Source organism: Puma concolor, chromosome A3 (genome assembly GCF_028749965.1).
Source record: "Puma concolor isolate L17-30 chromosome A3, mPumCon1.1.hap2, whole genome shotgun sequence".
Taxonomy (NCBI): domain Eukaryota; kingdom Metazoa; phylum Chordata; class Mammalia; order Carnivora; family Felidae; genus Puma; species Puma concolor.
Window position 1 is genome coordinate 8,280,882 of NC_141669.1, and position 24,999 is coordinate 8,305,880.

Consider the following 24,999-nt stretch of genomic DNA (forward strand, 5'->3'; position numbering starts at 1 on the left):
CAAAGCAGGACTGAGGCCGGAGGGCCCCGAAGAGGGGCGACTGACCCTGGGGTCAAGGGTGGCACCATCCTAGAAGGCCCGCGGGGTGGGAGGGTTCCCAGGCAAGCGCGACGCAGACCCCCGGGGCCCTCCCGTGCGGCAGAGGATGGGGCAGCGGTGAAGAACCAGACAGAGAGCAGGTGTCCGTGTGGACACAGAGCGCCGAGTACCCGGGGCCCCGACCTGCCCTAACTCCCCCTGGTACCTAGAAGCTACCCAGGAAGAAGGAGGAGGCCCCAGACTGATCAAACCTAGCTCTCTGCCACTTCTGGCGAATGTCACGCTAAGTTTAAATTACGAATAACAGAAGAAAAAGGAAGATTTATTTCTTGAAGACCACTATCGGCTACACTTCATTTCGTGCAGCCAATTTTATTCTAAGTTCCTACCGTGGGAAGAAGCACATTTGGAAAGAAGGAAGATAACTCGCCCGTGGGTCTGTTTCCTGCCCCGGAATCGGGTAACGAGACCACGGAGAGGATTTGTTTCCGGAGAAAGAGTAACAGAAGGTGAGGGTAGAAATGTGCGCGACTCAAGCCTCCTGATGGCCTCCTGGGTGCCATCCGGGTGCGCAGGGCTCCACAAGAACTCTGCACCTGACTCTCCCTGGCCAGGAAGTGCCTCCGGGTCACAGCCCCACCTCCCTTGCCCAGTAGACCTTTGCAGGTGGAGGCTGTGTTTGCTCCTCTCTCCGCGCTGACTGCAAAGTCAGCCTTCACTAAATGAGTGTTCACTGTTTGGGGAAAGGGAACGAATGTAACAAAACAGCAGAAAACAGCATCACAGGTGTTTAAAAGGAGAAAGAAAACTGAAGCCTGTGTCCCTTGAATACCACTGCCAGAAGTTCACTCCCACAGGTATTTAAATATATTAATTTGGGGCGCCTGGGTGGCCCAGGGGGTTAAGCGGCCGACTCTTGATTTCAGCTCAGGTCATGATCTCATGGGTTCGTGAGATCGAGCCCCGCATGGTCTCTATGCTGGGATTCTCTCTCTCTCTCCCTCTCTGCCCCTCAGCCCTGCTTGCCTGCTCTCTCTCTCAAAATGAATAAAGAAACATTAAATATATATATATATATATATATATATTCTTTCAATATACCCAACACCCTAAGGTAGATACATTAATTGCATTTTGCAGATGAGGAAACACGCCCAGGGAGGTTAAGTGGTTTTTCCCAAAGTCACTCAGCTGGTAAATGGCAGAGAAATTATTTGAACCCAAAGGTGTCTTGCTCTAAAAACCTTTGCTCTCCCCACTAAGTTGGTTGCCTGTGACAACTGTGAAGGAGTGTCTGTGGGGCGAAGGGCCACTCACCTCCTCTTGGAAAGTCACACCCCCTTTTACAGGCCTTACTCATGGAATCGCACCCACCACCGAGCCTCTTGCTTGTGTAAGGTGCCCACCGCAGGTGCTGGGGGGGGGGGGGCGGGGGATAGTGGCGCCAGGCACACAGCCCCGCCTTCTGCTGCTTATCCGGGACACCCGGGGTCCGGGGGCGGTGGGAGGATGTGGGAGAAGCCCCCTGACTCAATCACAAGTCCCAGAGCTTAACTTGAAACCCGTCAAGTAGGATCCGGTTCAATTAGCATAAAAGCAAATTAGCAATTACCAAGCTGTCAAGTCACAGCAGAGGCTCAGGAATTTCAACAACTATCAAGACATCATTTAAAAATATTTAATTCCACTTACATCATTCCAGCTGGGGAATCAGATTGCTTTTGCTTGGTTAGAGGTGTTCTTTGGGGAAAAGCATGAAAAGTGCCAAAAAGTTTCTCCCCCCACATAATGAGCAGACACGCGGAGAGCTGTGTAGACACGTTAGAGATTTACATGGAATAACAAAGCATGTTACCCAGCTTCCTGGAGACAGTATAAACTTTAAATAAGATTGAAAATCCATCATACCTATGTTGATCAGATAATTAACAACATTTGCTGTCAGTGCCGTCTAATGCTACAACGCCTCAGGATGGTCCCTTTCTGCACTTAAACTTCTGAATCAGGCTTCTGTGGACAGGTAGTCACAGGTCCTGGTTCTCCGAGGGCAAGCAGCTCTCTCTGAGGGTGTGTCCCCAGCATCCCTCTCTCTGAAGATGTTCCCAGCATCCTTCTCTCTGAGGGTGTTCTCAGCATCCTTCTCTCTGAGAGTGTGTCCACAGTACCCCTGTCTCTACGAGGGTATGGTCCCAGCATCCCTCTCTCTCTGATGGTGTCTCCCCAACATCTACAGACAGCAACCCTGTGAGATAGAAATTATTATCCCCATTTTACAGGTGAAGAAACCGAGGCATGGGATGTTTAAAGAACTTGACCAAGTGATAGAAGCCATAGCCAAACATAATGACTGCAGATCTAGGAAGTGCTTGGATGAAAAAGCCAATCTCAAAAGGTTATATACCATAAGGCTCCATTCGGCAACATTCTTGAAATGATGAAATTCTAGAAAGGAAAGCAGATTAGTTGTTGCCAGGGGTTGGGGTCGGGGTGCAGGGAGGAGGGAGGGGGGTGTCATTATATGACAGCGACAGGAGGGATTGTTGTAGTGTTGGAGCCATGCTGTATCTTGACTATGGTGTCAGAGATGCGGACCTTCACACGTGATAAGGTTGCACAGAACTAAACATGCACAGAATCGAGTACGTGTGAAACCGAGGTATCTGAATCAGAGGCACAGGTCTATGTCAATGTGGCGGTGCTATTGGACTCAGTTCTGAAAGATCCACCCCTTAGAGGAAAACAGGTAAAGAAAACATGGGGTCTCGCTGTGCTGTTTCTTAGAATAACTTATAAATGTATAATCATCTCAAAATCAAAACTTCCAGTTTAAAAAATAGCATTTATAAAAAGTGCATGGGGACACCCATCAAATGTAGTATATATCTAAGAGGCTGTGACGTGATGTGCAGAATTTGTAGTTGTTTCCATCTGTCTAACAACATTTGTTTTTTAGAGAATGAACAACTGGGGTGGGGGGAGGGCAGAGAGAGAGAGAGAGAGAGAGAGAGAGAGAGAGAAGTTCAAGCAGGTTCCATGCTTAGTGTGGAGCCTGATGTAAACTCGATCCTCTGACCCTGAGATCACGACCCGAGCCCAAATCAGGAATCAGACTCTCAACCGACTGAGCCACCCAGGCACCCCTTCTCTAACAACTTTTATAAATTCTATTTTAAGGTTCTATACATGCTGTGAACTTCAACTAAAAAAGGTATAATAAAAATAAATGCGTTTTGGCTTAAAAAAGAAAGTGCTCAGAAATTTAGAGGAACGATTCCCTTCTTGCTGAAAGAATGATGCGGACGATGTTTGAGTTCGGTCTTGAAGGATAAGGATAAGGTGTGTCTTGACAGGTCAGGTGAAAAGGAAGAATGTTCCATGGCAAAAGGACAGAAGCCAAGTTCAGACAATTCAAGACAAATACAGTCCGGGTTTTCGAGAACTGGTCCCATTCAGACAGGAAGCACAGTCCCAATCCGTACTTGCTTAATCTTCAACAATGTTGATTTTTTTTTTTTTTTCAGTTTTGGGGTAAAGTTACATTCAGTTTTTGTTTTCCTTTTGAACGTTTTTTTTCTACTTACTTAAAAATTGCGTGTCTCCCCCTGCTCTTGTCCTCTCAATGCCCTGTTCTCGGCTGTCGAGGAGACTCCGCTCGTGGTGATGGAAAAACCATGGCTCGACGACCAAAAGACCTCAGTTCAAATCACTATTCCATCCCTCACTTGCGAGCTATCATCCCACAAGTATCTGGACTTCAGTTTCCTCTTTTGTAAAGTGGAGATTATATTACCTACTTTGTAGGGTTGTTATGACCACCCAGCAGCATGGTATATGTCAAAGTGCTTTGCCAATGGTAAAGTGCTAAAGAGATGTGAATTGCTAATATTGACAAACTCATTCACATGAAGGTATGCATTACTGATAACAGCTTCATATCCTGCTCTTTGAGGACAATCACTGTGGGAGACGGTACAGGCTTGGAGAAAGGCAGACCCGATCCAGATTCCCGATATGCCACTGCATTAGGGGAACCTCATCCCCTTGTGCAAACCCTCTCACGTTTCAGTTTCCTGATCTGTGAACAGGAGTAAGAGAACCTCACAGAGTTGTCGTAAGAATGAAATTGTGACAAGTAAGCAACATACATTAAGTTCAGCGAGATAATTTCTATAAAGTACATAAAATATATGTCATTCACTATTACTATTATTATTAATATTTCAAAGGAGTGTCTTTTCAAGTGATGGGAAGGTAACCCCTGGCCTTGGCTTAGATGCATTCTACTGCCCAACCGACGCTCTGCCCACCCCGACCTCACCTCGGTTTCAGCCGTCCATCTTCCTCCACGGTCCTAAAATGCCCACCTCACTCCTTGTGCAGAGGCCCCCTCAGTCATCTCTTGCTTCGTGAAGCTCATTCTCTAGTAGATTCTGCCGGAAAGCATTAGGGTGCAGCGTTCCCCAAGTTCTTGTCCGTTTTGAAAACTGTCTTACAGGGGCGCCTGGGTGGCTCCGTCGGTTAAGCATCTGACTTCGGCTTGGGTCGTGATCTCACGGTTTGTGAGTTCGAGCCCCGGGTCGGGCTCTGTATCGACAGCTCGGAGCCTGGATCCTGCTTCAGATTCTGTGTCTCCCTCTCTCTCTGCCCCTCCCCCACTCACACTCTGTCTCTCTCTCAAAAATAAACCAAAAAAAATTTTTTTTAATTTTTTCTTGGGTTATCATTTTGAATATTAGCTCTGTCTGTCTCATTTTCTTTCTTTCCTTGGGGATTCCAGTAACACGGATGTAATTCCCTCCTTGACTGTCCTTCCCACAACTTACTCTCTAATCTTAGTTGTTTCCATCTTTTTAAAAAAATTTTTTTTTAATGTTTATTTATTTCTGAGACAGAGAGAGACAGAGCATGAGTGGGGGAGGAGCAGAGAGAGAGGGAGGGAGACACGGAATCAGAAACAGGCTCCAGGCTCCCAGCTGTCAGCACAGAGCCCGATCCGGGGCTCAAACTCACGAACCGTGAGATCATGACCTGAGCTGAAGTCTGGTGCTCAACCGACTGAGCCACCCAGGCGCCCCTCTCCAATTTTTTTCCTGAACTCAGTCGCCCTTTTCTTGATCTCTTCCTAGTTGTTGTCGTTTACATCTTTCTTCTCAGTTTTTGAACTTCTGATTCACCGTTGTTTTATCCTCAAAGGCATCTTTGAGTATATTTAATTCTGTTCGAACATCTTACTCTGGTCTGGGGCGCTGCTAACACCGGGTGGACCCATCGATCTTTTTCGTATCGGTGCCCGTGGCGTCGGTGTTTTGCTGGACTCCCGGCTGAACTTCACTCTGTCCTGTCAGCGGGAAAGTCCAGGGGCTCGAGTGGATGTTTTTGTTTGGTTCATTCGGCAGCGAGGGCAGTGTTTGCATGTTCTCCCACGTGTGGCTCATTTATCTAGCTAGACCCCAAACTTTCTCCTCTTGTTCCTGCCCCCCTCCAGCACCCAGTTTTTAAAAGACTCCTTCCTCTCTCCCTCCCTATTTGCCTTTCTAGCCTCAGAAGCTGGCTTTTATTATTTATTTAATGTTTTATGCGTTTTTGAGAGGGGGGAGGGGCAGAGAGAGCGGGGACAGAGGATCCAAAGCGGGCTCGGTGCTGAGAGCAAAGAGCCCGACGCGGGGCTCGAACTCATGAACCGCGAGATCGGGACCCGAGCCGACCTCGGACACTTAACTGAGCCACCCAGGCACCCCTAGAAGCTGGCGTTTTTAAAGACAGCTCCTTCGAACTACACGTCATTTTAAGTCCCTTCCTGGAGTCTGTGTCCTGATCTATCCAAATACACTCTTCATGTTTTCATATTTAGGGTCCATTTTGTCTTTGTGACGATGGCTGTGGACCAGCTTCAGGCTACTCACCAGCACCACTCTTCTCTCCTGCTTCTGTTTTTCCTGGTTTGACTTCACTGTCTTTTTTTTAAATGGTTATATATTCTTGAGACAGAGAGAGAGAGAGAGAGAGAGAGAGAGAGAGAGAGAGACAGAGCGCAAGCAGGGGAAGGGCGGAGAGAGAGGGAGACGCAGAATCCGAGGCAGGCTCCAGGCTCTGACCTGTCAGCACAGAGCCCGACGCGGGGCTCGAACCCACAAGCTGTGAGATCACGACCTGAGCCAAAGTCGGAAGCTTAACCAACTGAGCTACCCAGGCGCCCTTGGACTTCACTTTCTTTTTTTTTTTTTTTAATTTTTTTTTCAACGTTTTTATTTATTTTTGGGACAGAGAGAGACACAGCATGAACAGGGGAGGGGCAGAGAGAGAGGGAGACACAGAATCGGAAACAGGCTCCAGGCTCCGAGCCATCAGCCCAGAGCCTGACGCGGGGCTCGAACTCACGGACCGCGAGATCGTGACCTGGCTGAAGTCGGACGCTTAACCGACTGCGCCACCCAGGCGCCCCTGGACTTCACTTTCTACAAAGCCTGAGGTCGGGTGAAGAACATGAGAAATTGTGTTATTGGATTTGGTGGATTTTTTCTCTCGTAACTTATTTGGAAGAATGGGCATTCTCTGCCTTCGAATTTTTCTGACAGTGAACATATGTACAGATTTTTCCCCAGAGCATTAGAAATGAGGAAAGACTCCCGAATTCCTTTCATGAATCAAGTGTAACATTGGTACCTGTGCCTGGTAAAGACGGGAGGAATACAAGATCGCTGCGAACCAATATCACTCGTGAGTATCAACGCAAAAATGCTAAATAAACTATTAGCCGGAAACACAAAATACCACGTTAAGAAAACACTCAAGAAATGAACAAGCCGATTTCATCCCAGCAATGCAATATTTACAACATGTGGGGCTACACAGATTAACTACAGGGCTCAGTCGTATGGCATCTGCCAAGGCATCGTGAATATATAGAAAATCAGCTTGCCAAATGAAAGGAGGAATATGAATTATACATCCAAAAACCCACCCAGACAGCACGCAACGCTTTTAGGAGACAATATTTGTCAAAAGTTGAGTTAGCGAACACATCGAAACGCACTTAAGGCAGGGTTTTGACTCTCGCTGGATGAGTTTCAAACACCTTTGTGTCCATGTTAACGCTGGCTCCTTCCCTGAGCTGTGTTCAGATATAGATGTTGTCGTCCTCTTCCAGCAAGGACGGGGCCAACCGTTCTGAGGTGCCCCCTCCCCGGGCCCCGGCCTCCTGTGAGCCACGTGTTCTCCTGAACTGAGCCACGTGTCCGTAGACTAAGCTACCACGGTGGGTTTGGTCTGTCCTTCAGTCCTTCTCCCTCCTGTCTCATCTGGCTCACCCTGGTTTCCAACGAAAATGGCTCTAACAGTAGGAAAAGGCTAGTCCTACGTTCTAGGCCCTGCTGTGCTTAGTAGGTGCGAGATTTTAAACAAAACACAGAACGGTCTACCTCCGCTTCCTCGTCTGTAAAACAGATCTTCATCCTTCACGGGGTTGTCGTAAGGCTGAAATGATCTAGTCCTTTGAAAGGAAGAAAGAAACACACGCAGAAAAGCGCAAACATACAAGTACACGGTCCTTGTTGCATAAGGGGGACAGGGTGGCTGTCATTGTAAGCTTTGGGCCAGGAAGTCTGCCAATCACTACAGTTTAATCAAGAATACATCCTGGGGTGCCTGGGTGGCGCAGTCGGTTAAGCGTCCGACTTCAGCCAGGTCACGATCTCGCGGTCCGTGAGTTCGAGCCCCGCGTCAGGCTCTGGGCTGACGGCTCGGAGCCTGGAGCCTGCTTCCGATTCTGTGTCTCCCTCTCTCTCTGCCCCTCCCCCGTTCATGCTCTGTCTCTCTCTGTCTCAAAAATAAATAAAAACATTAAAAAAAAAAAGAATACATCCTAATTCCCCCCCCCCATCTAAATTTACAGTTTAACAATAACTACTTTAGCCAGGAAGCTCTAACTGCTTTCATTCAATGAAATAAAATGAATGTCTCATTTCGCTCTTCTTTCACACAGAGAAAATTCCTATCAACAATTACAGGAAGAAATCACGTGACAGAGACAGTTCTCCGGTGACTAATCTTGTGGAATACCTGTCTGTCTCCTCCTCGGGTTCCAGAACAATCTACCCACTGAGAACAAAGCCGACTGACATGCTCTTCCCCACGCAGAGAATGCACAGGCTGGTTCCCAAGGCTTGAACACCCACCATCTGTCCAACAAACAAAAGCCTGACAATTTGTGCAGTGCTCTTTCTTTCTTTCTTTCTTTCTTTCTTTCTTTCTTTCTTTTTTAGGTCAAAACACCAAGTAAAGATCAAAGACATTTGAATTTGAAATATACAAATCCTTGACACTTCGGATCGGGATCTCTGCCTGGGACCACAAAAGAACATTCAAGTCTTCTGACATATTTGTAGCACGGGGTAGGCTCCCTCGACCCTCGAAATCCCTGTCAAAAGAGGTCTGCATAACGCAAACCCGCTCGTGACCTGGTGGTTGATTAGATTACAACAGAGTCTCTTCAACAACTTCGTTTATTAAAAAAAAAAAAAGTTTTGGGGGTGCCTGGGTGGCTCAGTCAGTTGAGCATCTGACTCTTGGTTTGTGCTCAGGTCACGATCTCATGGTTCACGAGTTTGAGCCCCGCATCAGGCCGTGCACTGGGATTCTCTCTCTCCTTCTCTCTCTGCCCTCCCCTACTTGTGCTGCCTTCTCTGTCTCTCTCGAAATAAATAAATAAATAAACTTAACCAAAAAAAAAAAAAAAAAGTTTACTGAACTCCCATTATGTGGCAGGCACCACACTATGTCTCAGCTGCCCAGTGCAGACCACCCAGATGGGGTCCCTGCCTGCGGGGATCTGACCATCCAGCCTGACAGACTCAGACATTAATCCAATAACTAGACAAGCGCCTCGCTCTCCCGAGGCGAGGGTGTCGAGGAAGGCTTCATGGTCTTCATGGTTGCAAAATGGCTGCAGCTGTCTGGGCATCACACCCAAATCTCACAAGGGCTAGAAGAGGTTCCCTTCGGCCAGACTTGTTTCTCATACCTGTGTCAAAGCCAGTCACAGAAAAGATTGAGACCTCCGTGACAGGACTGCACCTTCCTCTAATGCCATGGTGGCATCTAGACAGAACCGGCCACGATGAAGGAGAGAGAGATTTTGAATGACAAGCCAACTGCCCACTTCCCCCTACTGGGTTCCAGGCACTTCTTTTTTTCTCCTTGTACCGTTTCATTTTTAGTCACTGTAAGCAAGGACTTTGAATGCCAACCGCACAGTCATGACAAAGGACTTTTGCTGCACCAAGAGAACAGGCATGCCCTGTGGAGTTTATTACAATGGATTTCCATTCCATTTCATTTGTTTAGTAGAAAAGTCATATTCAAAACTCACATTTCCCTCCCCTCTGGGGGCCTCCACTGTTCAGATTCGTACCATCAACAAGCAGTCCTAAAAGCCTGTCAGATAATCTAAAAGAAAAGGAGAACAAGAAAGATTTCTGTGTTGTTTGTCTGTAATATCCTAGGGCAAGACTTGAATTTGTTTATTTGGAACAATGTTGCAGCTTGCAAAGCCTATGAAAACTCTCAGTGCTATAAAAACATCTAAAAAACGCAGCTCTTAAAAACAAAATTAGTACAGGAACAGAGTTTCTTTGTTATTCTGCAGCTTTAAAAACACTAACAAAGAAAGTTAATGTGATATCTTTAACTTAAAAGCATTAGATGGTTTTAGTATCTGGGCTTCAGCAGATGATGTTTCATGGAATTCGCAAATACGGTGACCACAGTCCATTTTATGAGAGTACTTTTTTAAAGTTTATTTACTTTGAGAGAGAGAGAGAGAGAGAACAAGCAGGGGAGGGGCAGAGAGAGAGGGAGAGAGGGAGAGAATCCCCAGCGGAGCCTCTCTCAGGGCAGAGCCCCATTGCAGGGCTCAAACCCACAAACTGTGAGATCGTGACCTGAGCTGAAATCAAGAGTCGGACACTCAACTCAGAGTCACCCGGATGCCCCGAGCACCTTTTGTGTGTGAAGATGCCTTACCCAAGGCTGCTCCCACCCCTCCCCCTGCTTATAAAGCGTTGCCTTTAATTTCCCGATGAACACCCTCCCACCCTCCCCTAAGCCCCCACCCCACCCCCACTCTCGTCCCCAAGACTCACACATGACTCCTGGACACCGTACCTTGTCTCTTAGCTCCGTTCCTTTGCCCAAGATCTGTCGAAAGTACCCTCCACGTCGCCACTCCCTTCCTTGCTCAGATAATTCAGCCCATCCTGCTTCTTAGTCTCCGGGAACATGTCCTCAGTGCCCGCACCCACTGCCATCGACCGTATGCTGGGACACTCGGCGAGTCCTCTTTGCCCCACGTGACCCCTCGTTGTGCTGCTACTCTGAGAAAGCCAGCTTCGCCACGGACACTGCCTTGGGCCCCACGCTTTCGGGTGCTGCTCTGACCTTCCCCAGCTACCCCTCCCCGTGGGTCAAGGCCGAGGAGATGCGCCCACCTGGAGCCCATGCCCCTCCCGACCCAGATGGTGCTCCAGGTGCCCAGGCTTCTGGGAACTCCCACTCAAATGACCCCCAGTGTGCTTTGGGCCACCCTCCCGAAGGGGACACGGGCTGGTGGGCACACAGGCTCCTGGGGCCAAGGACGAGCCAGGCAGCGGCCGTTGGAGAGGCTGGAGGCAGCTGAGGCTCCTGACTCCCGGGCATGGGGAGAGAAGAGATGGGCAGACCTTGGTGTTGGGCTGGGGCTGGAGGTCATCGTACGGCCGCCTTTCCACACGAAACCCCGATTCACTCGGGAATTCTAAAAGCATTCCTTGCCTTCCAGGTACTCGTGTCAAGACAGGAGAAGGGGTTCTGCTTCCTCCAACACTTGTGCCCCCGGCCCGCCCCACAAGCCTTAGGGGCAGGTCTGCGACAAGTCCCCTTGTGTGATGCTCGGTATGATGGGCCCCTGGGAGGGTTGCCCTCCAGACTTCGGGGGATTGGCTGAGGTAACCTTTACCTCCTGGAGTAGCCAGGTGGCCTTCCCCAGGGGAGACCAGCCCCCACCCTCCAGAACATTCTCTCGAGAACTTCTTACAGCGTTGACGAAATAGCCTGAGTTCCGACAGCTTGGTGTTTAATATCAATTGTTTCTGTTTGAAATTTGCCTCGCGGTAACACTTAGGTTTCAGGTTTTGTGATGACATTTGATTCTGAGGGAATTCAGTCTGCCACAGTAACTTCGATGGAAGATTTCTTGCGGCGCCATAGAACCCGCTGCCTGCTGAACGTGGGCATCGCGCGCTGTGCCCGCTGGGAGACGCGGCTGGTGGTCACATTTTTGTAACTTGCAACACTCTGGACCAGGGGCTCCCAAGTGCCCGACATATAGAGACGACACAGAACCACAAAAAAATCGGTCTGGGGCAGGCACAGGGACCTGGGTCGGCCAGGATTTTGTGAGTTTGGGTTTTGTTTCGTTTTGGTTTTCTAGCTTCCCGGGCGATTCCAGGGGACTTTGTGTGGCGGTCACTGCCCCAAACTAGCAAGGGGCCCGGGTTTCAATTCCGCAGACCCTCATCACATGCCAGGCCCCGTACCATTCGGTTGCACGCGTGATCTTCTTTTGAACCTTCCCGGCCATCCTGTGAGATAGGAAGACTTCATTCTCCTCTCCAACAGAGGAGAAAACAGAGCTAGGGGAAGGCTGAGTGGTTCTCAAGGCCACAAGCCGAGTTCATGGTGAATCTAGGGCTTAACTAAAGACTTCTGGCTCCAAGCCCAGCGGCCTTCCGCGGGAGCACCAGCCAACGGCAGCCTTGAGAAATCGCTCGGCCCGCACTGCGTTAGCAAAAAGGTTTATGGCCCAGCTTTCTCTTCGGAGACGTCAGTTTGTCAGGATAATTCCCGGTCGCTGTGCATTCTCCACATTTAAGAAAAAAGCCTGGCAGCCGCACTTAGAAGTTCGGGTGGCTCCCGCCACGATGAAACCAGGGCTGGCCAAGGGAACCATGGCGTTTCTAAAGACGTCGGTCTCTGAGGCCATAATGGGCCATTAGTGAAGGGAAAAGCTCTCAGTCCCCTGACAACGCCGTTTAATGCAAGAACACGAGAAAGCTTTTACAGCTTCAAGAGCAAACGCACGAGGTTTCACTTTTTCAAACGCGGGTCCCCCATGAAAGCTCTGCCCTCAGAACGGTCCCCAAAGGGTATTTCTTGCCGGTAATTTTGCAGTCGTAACGGCATCGGCTTGTTTCCTACAGTTGTTTTCAGAAAAACTGGTGCACGGATCCTGTTTGTTCAAAGGTCCCTTGAGAGATGAAATCTGCTTTTAGGGATTGTTGCCATCCATCCCCCAAATAGCCTCTTCTCTCTGGCAGAAGGAACTGGGGACTCGCCCATCTTTCTTCCTGTCTCCTTATCGCCCTCTCTCCTCCCTCCCTGAAGGCCCCGTTGTTCTGCCCTCCAAGCACAAAGCACCCCTCTCCATTCTTCTCTCACGTGACCGTGACCCTGACCGTTTTCTCCGACCTCTTTTCTTCCTAGATACGCCGGTTTCTTGGCCGCTCTGATATTTCTGTGGAGCGATCAGAAGGGTCGCGGGGAGTAAAGTTTAGTGCGAAGCCTGAAGATGTCTTTGGGGCTCCCCCCTTTTTTCCCATAAACACAAGCTCTTTGCTGGGATAAACATCTCTGGGTAGCTATATGGCTTTACACACAATGCTTACAAACTGTATAACTAGTCCTACACTATGCTTCTAAATATATATGTATATGATTATATCATATTCGTAATTAATATATAATATATTTAATATAATGCATACCTATATTTGAAGGGTAGTGATTTGTATACACTTTTTTACACAACCACATTTCTGCATTACCTTTGTTTACACAGATTTTGGGGGGGTTCTTTTGGGTTTTTCAGCGATAACATGTGACAATAATGATTATTTTACCTCTTCCTTTCTACTGTGTTTGCCTCATTTCTCTTTCTCATCTAATTGGCATCAGCGCTTTAACAATGTTAAGTAATAGCGTGATACAAAGAACTTTCAGAAAATTCACCGTATGTCAGGCCACAAAGAAAATCTTAGTAAACTTCAAAGAATGGAAATTGTATGAGCAACATCCTCCGATCATAATACGACCAAAGTTGTGGTGTCAGCAATACAATAAACAAAAAAATCTCTTCTACCTGGAATTAAGATACATACTATTAAACAAACAGAACCTACAAGATGGGCAAACATCTTGTAGGGCAAACAGAACCTACAAGATGAATTTACCCAGCTTCTTGAAAATAAAATGGACTGAAAACATATCAGTACCGATGGGATATGCAAAAGCAATTATCCAGGGAAAATGTATAGTATTAATGTCACGTAAGTAGAGTGCTACTCTGGATGACAGAGTAAGCTAAAAGAAAACAGAAGAAAAAATAAGGATAAAGCAATTTAAAGAGTTAAAAAAAAGAAAAAGAGTGGAAGTAATAATAAAAAATCTGGCTCTGAAGGTGAAAACCCTCAAAAAAAAGACAAATCATCAGCTAACCTAACCAGGAAAGAACTAAGCCATACACCTGATGAGTCTACTCCGAAAAGCACAGCCCCATCTCACTAGTGAACGTCAATGCAACACCCTTAACTAGAAAATTAACAGAGAGAATCTAACAGCTTTTTACAAAACATTTGTAATCCAAAACTCGTTCATGTAGAAAACCCAATAAAATAGGAATTAAAAGATATCTCCTTGGGTGCCTGGGAGGCTCAGTCAGTTAAACATCCGACTTCGGCTCAGGTCATGATCTCGCGGTACGTGAGTTCGAGCCCCATGTCAGGCTCTGTGCTGACAGCTCGGAGCCTGGAGCCTGCTTTGGATTCTGTGTCTCCCTCTCTCTCTCTGCCCCTCCCCTGCTCATGCTCTGCCCCTCTCTCCTTCAAAAATAAACATTTAAAAAAAGATATCTTCTTAACATGATTTCACATATATAATATATATATAACATATTATGTATTATATATATGATATATTATATGTAATATATATATATGATCCAACATTGCATTAAATGGAAAACACTTGAAGATTTTCACTAAAGTGAGGAACAAGTCAAGGATTTGTCAAGGAACAAGACAAGACAGTGTTTAGCACTGTATTGGAGTATTAGCCAATGCAATCAGGCAAGAAAAAAACAAGAAGAGGCGTAAGAATTAGGAAAAAAAAAAAAAAAGGTAAAATTCTCACTATCCACAAATGATGCGATTTTATCAGTGGAAAACCCCCAAACAGCCATGGAAATACTGTTACAAACAATACAATTCAGTTAAGTAGCAAGGTACAAAATGAACATAGAAAAATTGATAGCTTTCATACGTAAGAACAGCAACCACTTTAAAACATACTTCATTCATATCTAAAGCATTCATTCATTCAAGTCTACAGCCTTTGTCACAGTTTGTGTGCTCGGGGAAGCAGCTGCCAGGATGGAGTCAGAGTGCAGAAAGTTGAAAGTGAAGGAGGCTGTGTGGGAAAGGAAGAGCCCTCAGACCCCTCATCTGTGAGAGTCCCCACCAGCCCAGCAGGAGATCCGGAGTTTGTGTTGGTCAGAAGAATAGCCAGGCTATTAGAATGGCCTGACTCAGCCGATGGCCAGGGCCCCCCTGAAAACATGACCAACACAAGAGGTGGACTCGGATATTTTGTGATGTATAATAAGAAATATATATTTGGTCGTCTTCCTATTTCTGGCAGAGCTCTGGTGAAACCCTAAAAATTTCCTAAGTGATGAGAGCCACAAAGTGTCTTTTGTAATGTTAACGAGGTGACTTTTGGCCCCACTGAGGGATCTGGCTGGTTGCGAGGCCCGTTCCAATCCATGGGATTGGAAGGTTGGAGGCTTCAAGCCCACTGCCTGACCTCCAGGGACAGGAGAGGAATATTGCAAACGTGATTATCAGAGGAATTGACAGCCAATGATTTAACCAATCACAGCTGTGAAATGAAAACTCTACAAAATCCCCAAAAGGATGGGGTTCAAAGAGCTTCTGGGTTGGGGAACACATGGAGATTTGGGGACAGTGGCACCCTAGAGAAGGCATGGAAGCTTTGCACCCCTTTCCCATGCTCTGTGCTTGATGCACCTCGTCCCTCTGTCCGTTCCTGAGTTATATCCTTTTATAATAAACCAGTAATCCAGTAAGTACAATGTTTCTCTGAGTTCTGCTAATTAATCGAACAAATTAATCCAACCCAAGAGGAAGTCATGGGAGACTCCCATCTGTAGAAACTCCCACCTGATCTGTTGATCAGATGCACATATGACAACCCAAACTTGCTACCGCTAAAAGAAAGAGGGGCAGTGGCAGGTGGGGAGTGCAGCCTGGTGGGACTGAGTCCTTACCCTCTGGAGTCTGACACTATCTCCAGGTAGGGAGTGTCAGAACTGAGTTGAATTGTAGGACAACCCGCTGGCGTGAGAGAATTGCTCGGTGCCGGGAGAAAACCCGCACACGCATTGGAATTGGGTGCGGCATCTTGTCCTGGAAAAAGTACCTGCTGGAGACGATCAGCTAACCGCCTGCTTCTCACTGGAGAGACATTTGAGCAGCGTGTTTCTGTGTCTTCCAGAACATCCAAAACCTACATGGGAAACAAAACTAGAAAGCCCTCTTGAGACGACAAAAGAATGCGAACAAATAGAAAGACATCCTTTGTTCTGACAAGGAAACTCAACATCATAAAGATGTTAGTTCTCCCGAAATGAAGTTAGAGGTGGAAATGCAGTCCAATAAAAATATCATCAGAGTTTTGGTTTGTTTGTTTGCTGGAGCTGAACAAGTTGATTATGAAGTTCATTTGGAAAAACAAACAAGCAAGCAAAAAACAAGCGAGTTTTAAAAATTGTTATTTATCGGAGGAGAGAAGGAATAGGAAGGATAGAGAGAACAGGTTTAGGTGTCAGTCTTCCCTGAATATGCGTGTTTTATAGATTTGATGTAAATATTTTACGTATTTTGAAACAATAATACACTTTACAAAGCAATCCCTTAAAATAAGGGCAAAATAAAACAGATGACCCTCTCCATGTCTCTGCATGTGACCCATCCCCATAGAGAACACTATCCCAAGTGATTTTAAAGCACAGCATCTTGATTTTACCCACCAAGGGGGATATAGCCTCTGAACAAAACAAACACCCCCGCCGAAGAGGGCTTAAACTGATTTTTGCTATTCATGTTATTGGTCATAGTTTTGTAGCATTACTCTGAAACTATTGCGTGTGCATTTGTGGCATAAAAAGATAAGCATTAGGTTCAACTCACTGTAACTGGAATTTTTGGAGTGGGAGAAGGAAGTGTAGTGTAAAGTCAACAAGCCTAACAAAAACTGCGTAAGTCTGTAATTTGCTAGTGAGGGCCACTAACAAACATGAAAACAATGACGAATCCAGAAATAAGATGCTCCCCCAGCTCCCAGTTGTGGTCACTAACACCATTTCTTTTTATTTATCTGTTTATTTATTTTTATTTTGAGAGAGAGTGCATGAGCAGGGGAGAGGGGCAGAGAGAGGGAGAGAGAGAATCCCAATCAGGCTTCGTGTTCAGTGCAGAACCTGACATGGGGCTCGGTCCCACGACCTGGGATCACGATCTGAGCTGAGGTCAAGAGTCAGACGCTCAACCAACTGAGCCACCCAGGCGCCCCAATACCATTTCTCACTAAAAGGAAGCCAGGCCTCCTTGGAGGAATAACTGATTCCAGGCCTGGGACAGGCAGTGTGATGGAGAGCCCAGAACATATTCACACCAGAGGCAAGGAGTTATCAAAGATTACTAGAGTCATGGTGAATGAATTGACAAGTGAAGAGAATGCCACAGCCCAAAATTGGATAATTTGAGCATTAGCAAGATTAGTCACCTCAAAAGATCAAAACATACCAAATATGTCTAAAATAGTGAGTTCATAATGATAGGAAAAGCAAAAGGTAAAATTCCTCATTGGTCACCTTTGGGGAATACTAAGAAACCAACTCTGTTTGGAAAACTGAAGATTAAGAGACAGAGTCAAGCATTTATCCTACTGTTCCCATATGAAATGTACCTTGGGATAGCCAAAGCGTTGATGAGGGGAATATTCTTTCTACTGAAGGAAGCCAGCTTAAGAAGAAATGGTAGAGTTAGAATATTACCACTTAGCAACCTCTGAGGAATAAATAGTTGTCAGCAATAATCATCGAAGGTTGTTGACGTCACAAAAAGAGACCGCCAGATACTATGTGCCTCCCGATGGAAATACGTAGCTCATCTATGAAGTAGGATTTCCCCCCCCCAAATTAAACCTAAGACCGATGAAATCTTTAGATCTAACTACCAATTTACGAGAAAAACAGTGGACAGAGGAACATGTCAAATGACACCATGGAGATGTAATCAGCGAAATCCATACCATGGGATATTGAACGGGACAAACAGTTGGATTTCCTCACAATAACAAAGAGTGGGAGTGAGGTGGGAGCAGGGCACAAGCCCAGATGGCGAGAGTCCTAAATTCTTACGCTGAGAGTTCTGTCAGCCACTCTCAATGTACAGTTTTATTTTCTTATATGTTGAAAGAGTAAACAGCATTTGGATTTTCTGTTCTTTAAAAATTTTGTAGCATTGTCTTGTGAAGTCATCTGGCCCTTGTATTATTTGTTTTGGAGGTAGTTCTTTGACTTTTTTTTTTTTCATGCCACGTTAATTGATATGTTTTAGGTTTTAGGTTTTCTAGCTCCTCTGGGGTCATTCTCAGTCGTGTGTATTTTCATAGAACATTGCTAATTCCATCCAGGTGCTCACATGTATTTGCAGAGAGTTGAACAAATAGTAGGTTGAACCATCGACATGTGGTTCCATCTAATAATTTTCAGCAGAATCATTTTGTTTTACTTGGGGCACCTGGATGGCTCAGTCAGTTAAGCATCCGACTTCGGCTCAGGTCATGATCTCATGGTTCATGAGTTTGAGCCCTCGTCAGGCTCTGTGTTGACAGCTCAGAGCCTGGAGCCTGCTTCAGATTCTGTGTTTTCCTCTCTTTCTGCCCCTCCCTTGCTCTCACTCTCTCTCTCTCTCAAAAATAAACATTTAAAAAAATTATTTTGTTCCATTATCATTTCTTATTTTGTATATTTATGCTTCCCTTCTTTTTAGAGATTAGGTTAGCTAATGGTTTATCCTTTTTATTTCATTCTTTACCCCCCAACTCAGCTCTTGGATTTAATTGCCATTCTCATGTGTTTTCTGGTTCATTTTATTTCTGCTTTTATCTTTATTCACTCCTTCTTTCTGTGTTCTTTAGGATTATTTTGTTTTTATTTTGCTACTCATCTGTCTTGAAAGTTTAACTTGGAAGCAGGACAAGGCACATCGGGGCTGCCTGTTTCAGAAGACAAAAGGACGCACGTTAACAGGGGGGCTGGCCAGGAGCCTCTGGCTTGCGTCAGCTGTGACATTCACAGAAGAGCAAATTCCGGGGGCGCCTGGGCGGCTCAGGTGTGTGCGCATCCGACTCTCCGCACAGGTCACGATCTCAGTTTCATGAGTTCGGCCCCTGCGTCTGAGTCTGTGCTGGCAGCTCAGAGCCTACTTGGCATTGTCTCTGTCTCTCTCCCGCTCTCTCTGCCCCTCCCCAGTGCTCGCTCTCTCTCAAAATAAATAAGCTAAAAACAAAAAAAAAAAGCAAATTCTGGCTGCAGGCATGCGACTGAAACAGAGAGAGGAAGCAGAGGGACAATCATTCTGGTTGTAGCAAGTCAAGGCTATTAAGCAGCTTGTTCAGCGCCCGAGCGGCTGCCACGAGGTTGTACGTTTCAGATCCGTTCGCAGGGAACATAACTCGCGCCTGCGCAGATGCACTCTCGGATCAGGACGGAGGGGCAGGGACTCGGAGGCAGACCCCTTCCTGGGAGATGGGTCGCCTCCGACAGGTCACGTGGCTCAAGGACTCCCTGATGGCCACCTCGCCACCCCCCACCCCCCGAAATGCCTGCACGGGGTTCCCCAGCTCGCCTGGCCGCTCCACATTCCGCCCTTTCTTCTCCCACGGGCCAGACTCCTTCTGTCTTTCACCGTGAGACGGTGTCTGCTTCTCCGGGTTCCCAAACTAACCCCAGAGGTGCGAGGGCTGCTGCAAGAAAACAGGCAGTCAGGCAACCCCTCGGGGGTGGGAGAGTTACTCCTTAGACTGGATTCCAAGTGGGGGGGAATGTTAAGACTGGCAAGCAAAAGTTCATGGACGGGGACACTATCTGGAGACACAGGATTGTCTTGAGACACACAAGGGCCCTTGCCAGGGGATGTTAGGGTCCAGAGTCATAGGGACCCGGTGGTGACTGGACCACCAGAAGCCAGGAGGCCGCAATTCCCATGACCAGCAAGGCCCCTGGCTTCCTTCTTTGTGGTAAAAGACAGTACACAGTTTGCCTTCCCCTCAGAGGGGATATCCGGACCTCCCCCCAACCCATTAATGGGCCCCGATGACATCCCTGAAGGGGCCTTGGCCCTGAACCGGCACCGAGTGTGTCTGCAGGCGTTTCTCCCAGCAAGGAGCTGAGGGGACGGTTAGCAGAGCTGGGTGCCCACCGGGGCGAGATCGACAGGCAGCCAACAGGGCACCACTGAACATTTACGTCCAATAAAACACGAGAATGAGGGGCGCCTGGGTGGCGCAGTCGGTTAAGCGTCCGACTTCAGCCAGGTCACGATCTCGCGGTCCATGAGCTCGAGCCCTGCGTCAGGCTCTGGGCTGATGGCTCAGAGCCTGGAGCCTGTTTCTGATTCTATGTCTCCCTCTCTCTCTGTCCCTCCCCCGTTCATGCTCTGTCTCTCTCTGTCCCAAAAATAAATAAACGTTGAAAAAAAAATTAAAAAAAAAAAACCACGAGAATGAGGGAGCCAGGGGCTGAGGGCGGCCACCCTAATTTTAAAAATTATGGCCCCTTGCTCTGTTCCCCGGACCCGAACCAAATGTTCAGATCCCAGACCTACTAAGTAAGTGGTCGGTGCCCTCGGGCAAGGTCCCCAGGACGTCGTGGCAGATTTTGCCTCGATGGTGCCCCAAGTCCTTCCCCGTGAGGACCTGCAGCTCCTCACTCGGGTGGCTGTAGGCTGGGAAGGGAGAGTCAGCAGACATGTTGAGGATGACGGGACATGGGGCCTGAGTTGACTCCGATCCCCAAAGAACCACCCTGTTAGAGTGGGGGCCTGTGTCAGCCACGAAACAAACATCGAGGTGCCCCAACTGACCGTGACCCAAACTCACCACCTGCCCTCCACACCTGCTGCTCCTGGATGCCTATCCGAGACCACCACTGTCTACCTGGTCACCCAAGCCATGGTGGGATGGCAGCTGGGCCCTCCGGGTCTCTCCTCAAACCCCAAAAGGGACGCTAAGCCCGTACAGCCCACACATCCCGCAGACTTTTTCCCAAACCAGGGATGGCCCTCGGGGCCAGGCCTGCTTTGCTAAAGCAAGGCAGAGACGAGTGAAAGCAATGAATCGACAAAACACCTAGTCGATCACGGAGACCTTCCCCGTACAGCTGTTCGTCTCAGAGAGGGGCGGCTTTGTCGGTGCCTGGTTTTTGACCCAAGGTGACGTCACACAACATTCAGACAATGACCATGTATGGCTTCAAATCCCTGTGCTGGTGAGGCTTCTCCCTTTTACATGTCAGGCCTATTCAGGACAGGAGTCGCCTTCCTGAGGTAGACTGGGTGGGCGGTCTGCCCACACCCACAGAGAGTGGCCGGGGGCGCCTTCTGGATGCAGCTTCCTGAGCAGAATGTCCTCATTCAAAGCAGGTTCCATGGGCCATCCCCTCTCTCTGTTCTTTAGTAAGAACGTTAAAAAACACCCAGGCAAATTCTGGGCAGAGTGATTTCTCAGAGGGATTTTGTAAGTAGTACACGTTCTGGAAATGTGTAATTTATCTTCTAGAAAGGGGCACACAAAGCTTCCTGTCACTTAATGACAGCAGACAGCCCTCCCATTTGCTTCCCAGACGGAAAAAGAAAACAAGTCGTGAAATTGAGTGTCACGTGCTGGGGTGCCCTGGTCCTACGAAGGGGGTCCCCGGCCGGGCCCCGCCCAGGACGGGCCCTCCAACATGCTGGACCCCCAGCCTCCCTGGAGCCCCGAGGGTGAAGGCAGTTGCAAAAGGAACCTTTTCCTGTTTGATCTTCTAATGGTTTCTGTTGGTTTATAAGAAAGCTAGTGATACGTGTGGGTTTTCTGTATGCGGACATTCTAATGAATTCCCTTACCGGCGCAGTAGTTTTTAGCTGATTCTCTTGAGGATTTTGTGTGTCTCCATCCGTGAGCAAATAATGATAATGTTGTCTCCCCTTTGTCAGCGGCTGTGCATCTTAATTCCGCTTTCCGCCTCTCAACAACAACTGTTGTAGATCCCTCGAGTTGTTGGGAATGATGAAAAGGGGGCTGAGCGGCTACCGGTGGATGGGTTTAGAAACAGGAAGTAGCTGGGAGCGTTTGAGGTAAAGAATTAGCTAACAACTTCAGTTCTTCCTGAACATTTCAGTCCAAAGCCCGTAAGCGGTGCTATCAGACAGGTGGCCCTGCGAGGGCCAGAAGGAACTGCAGGCCCAGGGTAAGAAGTCAGGGTCCAGTCACAGAGAAAAGGGGGTCTTTGAGGCCTGGTGGAAGCAGCTTGGGTGTCGGAGCCCAAGAGTGTGAAGAAGGTTTTCAGACAAGGAGGTGGCCCAATACCAGTGTCGGAACCAGAGCCGAGTGAGGGGATGTCCACATAATGGGGGTGGCATGAGATATCGGAACCCAAGCGAGGTCAGGAGGCGTCCCCACAGAGGGAGGGCCAGGAGGCAGCCCAGCTCAATGGGTTGGAGCCCAGGCAAGGTGGACACGGAGAAGGACATCCATGGCGGGTACAGCCTGGGCAGGGTGTCCAGCAGGGTGAGGAGACCTGCCGGGTGATCTCCTAGCACAGGATCGGAGAGGGGAGCATCTGCTTAGGGGAGGACGCAGTGCCAGTGAGAAGAGATTGGTCACGTTGCTCTAATAGGTAAACACATAAGGATAACGGGAGGCCGGTCTTCTGTCGTAGAAGTTGAGTTTACAAATTTGGAAAGAGGGAAACCTAAAGCGAGCCCTAGGGGGTTGAATTGCATTAGAAAGTATCTGTGTGAACTTGGGGTTTGGAGATAGATGATAGATAGATAGATAGATAGATAGATAGATAATAGATAAATAGATAGATGATAGATGACAGGTAATATTAGGAGTGAAGATGTCTTTCGACTCTGCTTTCCCTTCCTGATTTGCAGTCACACTAACTCATGCACGTACGTAGATTTTGAGTCTGCATGTTGTTCTTTTAAAGTGGGTAATACCATATAATCTTGTTTACAACTGGCGTTTTCCACTTCAGAATATCTTGGAGGCCAACCATCCGGGTCAACAGAAACAAATCTAGGGTACCTGGGTGGCTCAGTCAGTTGAGTGTCCAGCTCTCGGTCTCAGCTTCGGTCATGATCCCAAGGTCGTGAGATTGAGCCTCACTGTCAGGCGCCACACGGGGCATGAGGCCTACTTTAAAAAAGGGGGTGTCTGGGTGGCTCAGTTGGTTGAGCGTCCAACTCTTGATTTCAGCTCAGGTCATGATGTCAGGGTCCCGAGATTGAGCCCCCCCACCCTGGGCTCCGTGTTGGGCATGGAGGCTGCTTAAGATTCTCTCTCTCTTTCCCCCCCTCTCCCCCATCTCTAAAACAAACAAACAAATAAAATCCTTATTTTTAAAAAAAGCAGGGTGTTGGCATCTGGGTGGCTCAGTCAGTCAAGCATCCGACTTCGGCTCAGGTCGTGATCCCCCAGTTTGTGAGATCGAGCCCCGAGTGGGGCTCTGAGATAACAGCGTGGAGCCTTTTTCCCTCTCCCTCTCTCTCTGCCCTTGTCTGCTGTTCTTTCCCTATTTCTCTCTGTAAAAGTTTTCCAAAAAAGTAATACATACCTAAATATCTTCAAACTTCTACGGCCTTAAGGAAGAACCACTTGAGAGTTGGAAATCCCTGCAAGTTTACGTGTCAGTAATTAGCCGTCCCCGCATCCCCGAGGAAAAACTCGGGCTTTTATTTTCAAGGGCAGAACACCAGCGTCCCGCCGGACCTGCTGACGAACCCCGTGGTGGGAATGTCGCCGTTCAGCTGTGCCGGGGCCCCCGCACCGACACCCCTTCTCGATAAAGGACAAATACAGAAAAACCCCAGGGCAAAGCGCAGGCCCGTGGGAGGCCCGCAGGTGTCATTACGGCCCCCGCTGCGCCCTTCTCGCCGGAGGAAGTGTGTGCTGTGGCCTGTTTTATTCAAAGAGGCATCTCTCTCTGCTGTTGTCTGGGGTTGGCAGCTCTTTCTTCTAATAAATAGCCCAGCTGTTTCCCTTCCCAACTGTCTCCCTCTGACCCAGTGCGCAATTGCAGACAGCACAGACAGTGGGGGATCCTGCCCCCGGAAGGCTAGTTTTGCAGGCGGCCACAGAGAGCAGTGGACAGAGCTCCCGAAGTCGCACCCAAGAGCAGAGAGGTGATGGCCCTGCTCTGCTCTAAGCTGGCCCAGGGCCCCTTCGGGTCCCTCACGGCCCCTCCTGGGGACCCCGGACTTCTCACCTGAGCGCCTGGCAGGGTGGCTTCGAGGGTGATGATGTCCTGGTGGGCCCCGTCTCCCTTCTCGACGGGCCCGGGTGGGCGGGACGGGGTGGCCCAGCCGGAAGCGGAGGGGACCCGAGGGTCAGTGACAGATGGCATCCGAGGCGGCCAGGGAGAAACTCCAGAGGAACGGAACGGGGCAGGCAAGTCTTGGGTGAAAACGGAAGACAGAGACGGGGAGCAGGGTTTCAGGGGAAGCTGGAACAGGCGGATTCGTGAAGAACGAGAGGGAAACCAACGCTGCGGGCCGGAGTACCCGGAGCCAGCTGTGGGGGTCAGCTGGCCAAAAGCAAAACAGAAGGCCACGGGGTCACCTCTGCCAGCCCCCATTCACCAGGCCAGTGTACTTCACCCCCGCCCCCCCCAGCCTGAGCGAGGCTGCCCTGGGGCACAGTCCTGGCGCAGAAAGACTTGCCCGTGGGAGTCACCTCACCCAGAAATGCCTGTGGGCTGCCCCTCCCCTCCTCCCCTCACCCAGACACCCCTTCACCAATGACTGACCTATATGGGGACACAAAAGGCCGGGGCGCTTCAGCCCTTCTTCCTCTCTGTCTCCTTTTCTGCTGCTTTGACGGCAGACACAATGGCTGGAGCTCCAGCAACCAGTTGAGACCGTGAGGCTGCCCTGCGATTAGAGGTGATGCGCAGCAAAACAGAAGACGGAAGGAGCTCGATGACTTCGTGCAATCACCACACCAGCCCTGGGTTGCCTCATGTCTTAGCCTGTTTGAGCTGCTCTAACACACTACCAAAAACTAAGTGACTTGTAAATAAAAATGTATTTATTTATCTCTCATGGTTCTGAAGCCTGGGAAGTCCAAGGTCAAGGTGCCCAGAGATTTGGTGTCTGGTGAGAGTCTGCTGTCTGGTGTATAAACGACTGTCTTCTCGCTGTGCCCTCACTTGGCAGAAAGGGCTATGGAACTTTCTGGAACTCTTTTATAAGGTCATAAGACCATTCCTGTGGGCCCCACCTTCATGACCTAAGCACCTTCCAAAGGCGTCACCTCCCAACACCATCACATTGGGGATCAAGCCTCAACATACGAATTTGGCTGGGGGGGGGAGGGGACACAAACATTCAGTCTACAGCAACTACCTCTGAACTTTTGTGTGAACTGATAAGCTAACTTTGTGCGGTTAAGCCTCTGTGATCGGGCTGAGTCACTAGCGGTGAGCCTAATCCTAACCGATACGTTCTTTGCTGTTCCCTGACCTGCTCACAAGGAGAGTCCGTTTGTCCCCTTTCATTCTGTGTTCTCATATTTAATGTG

General features: G+C 48.5%; 1 long non-coding RNA gene across 1 annotated transcript; it reads right to left on the reverse strand.

Moving 5' to 3' along the window:
• Positions 1-1,703: 1,703 nt before the first annotated feature.
• Positions 1,704-24,621, reverse strand: LOC147582229 (uncharacterized). Its single transcript, XR_015248675.1, has 3 exons — positions 24,208-24,621; positions 23,687-23,844; positions 1,704-2,281 (listed from the first exon to the last, which is right to left on the reverse strand). It is a non-coding gene; the product is annotated as an uncharacterized LOC147582229 (long non-coding RNA).
• Between the last annotated feature and the right edge of the window lie 378 nt (positions 24,622-24,999).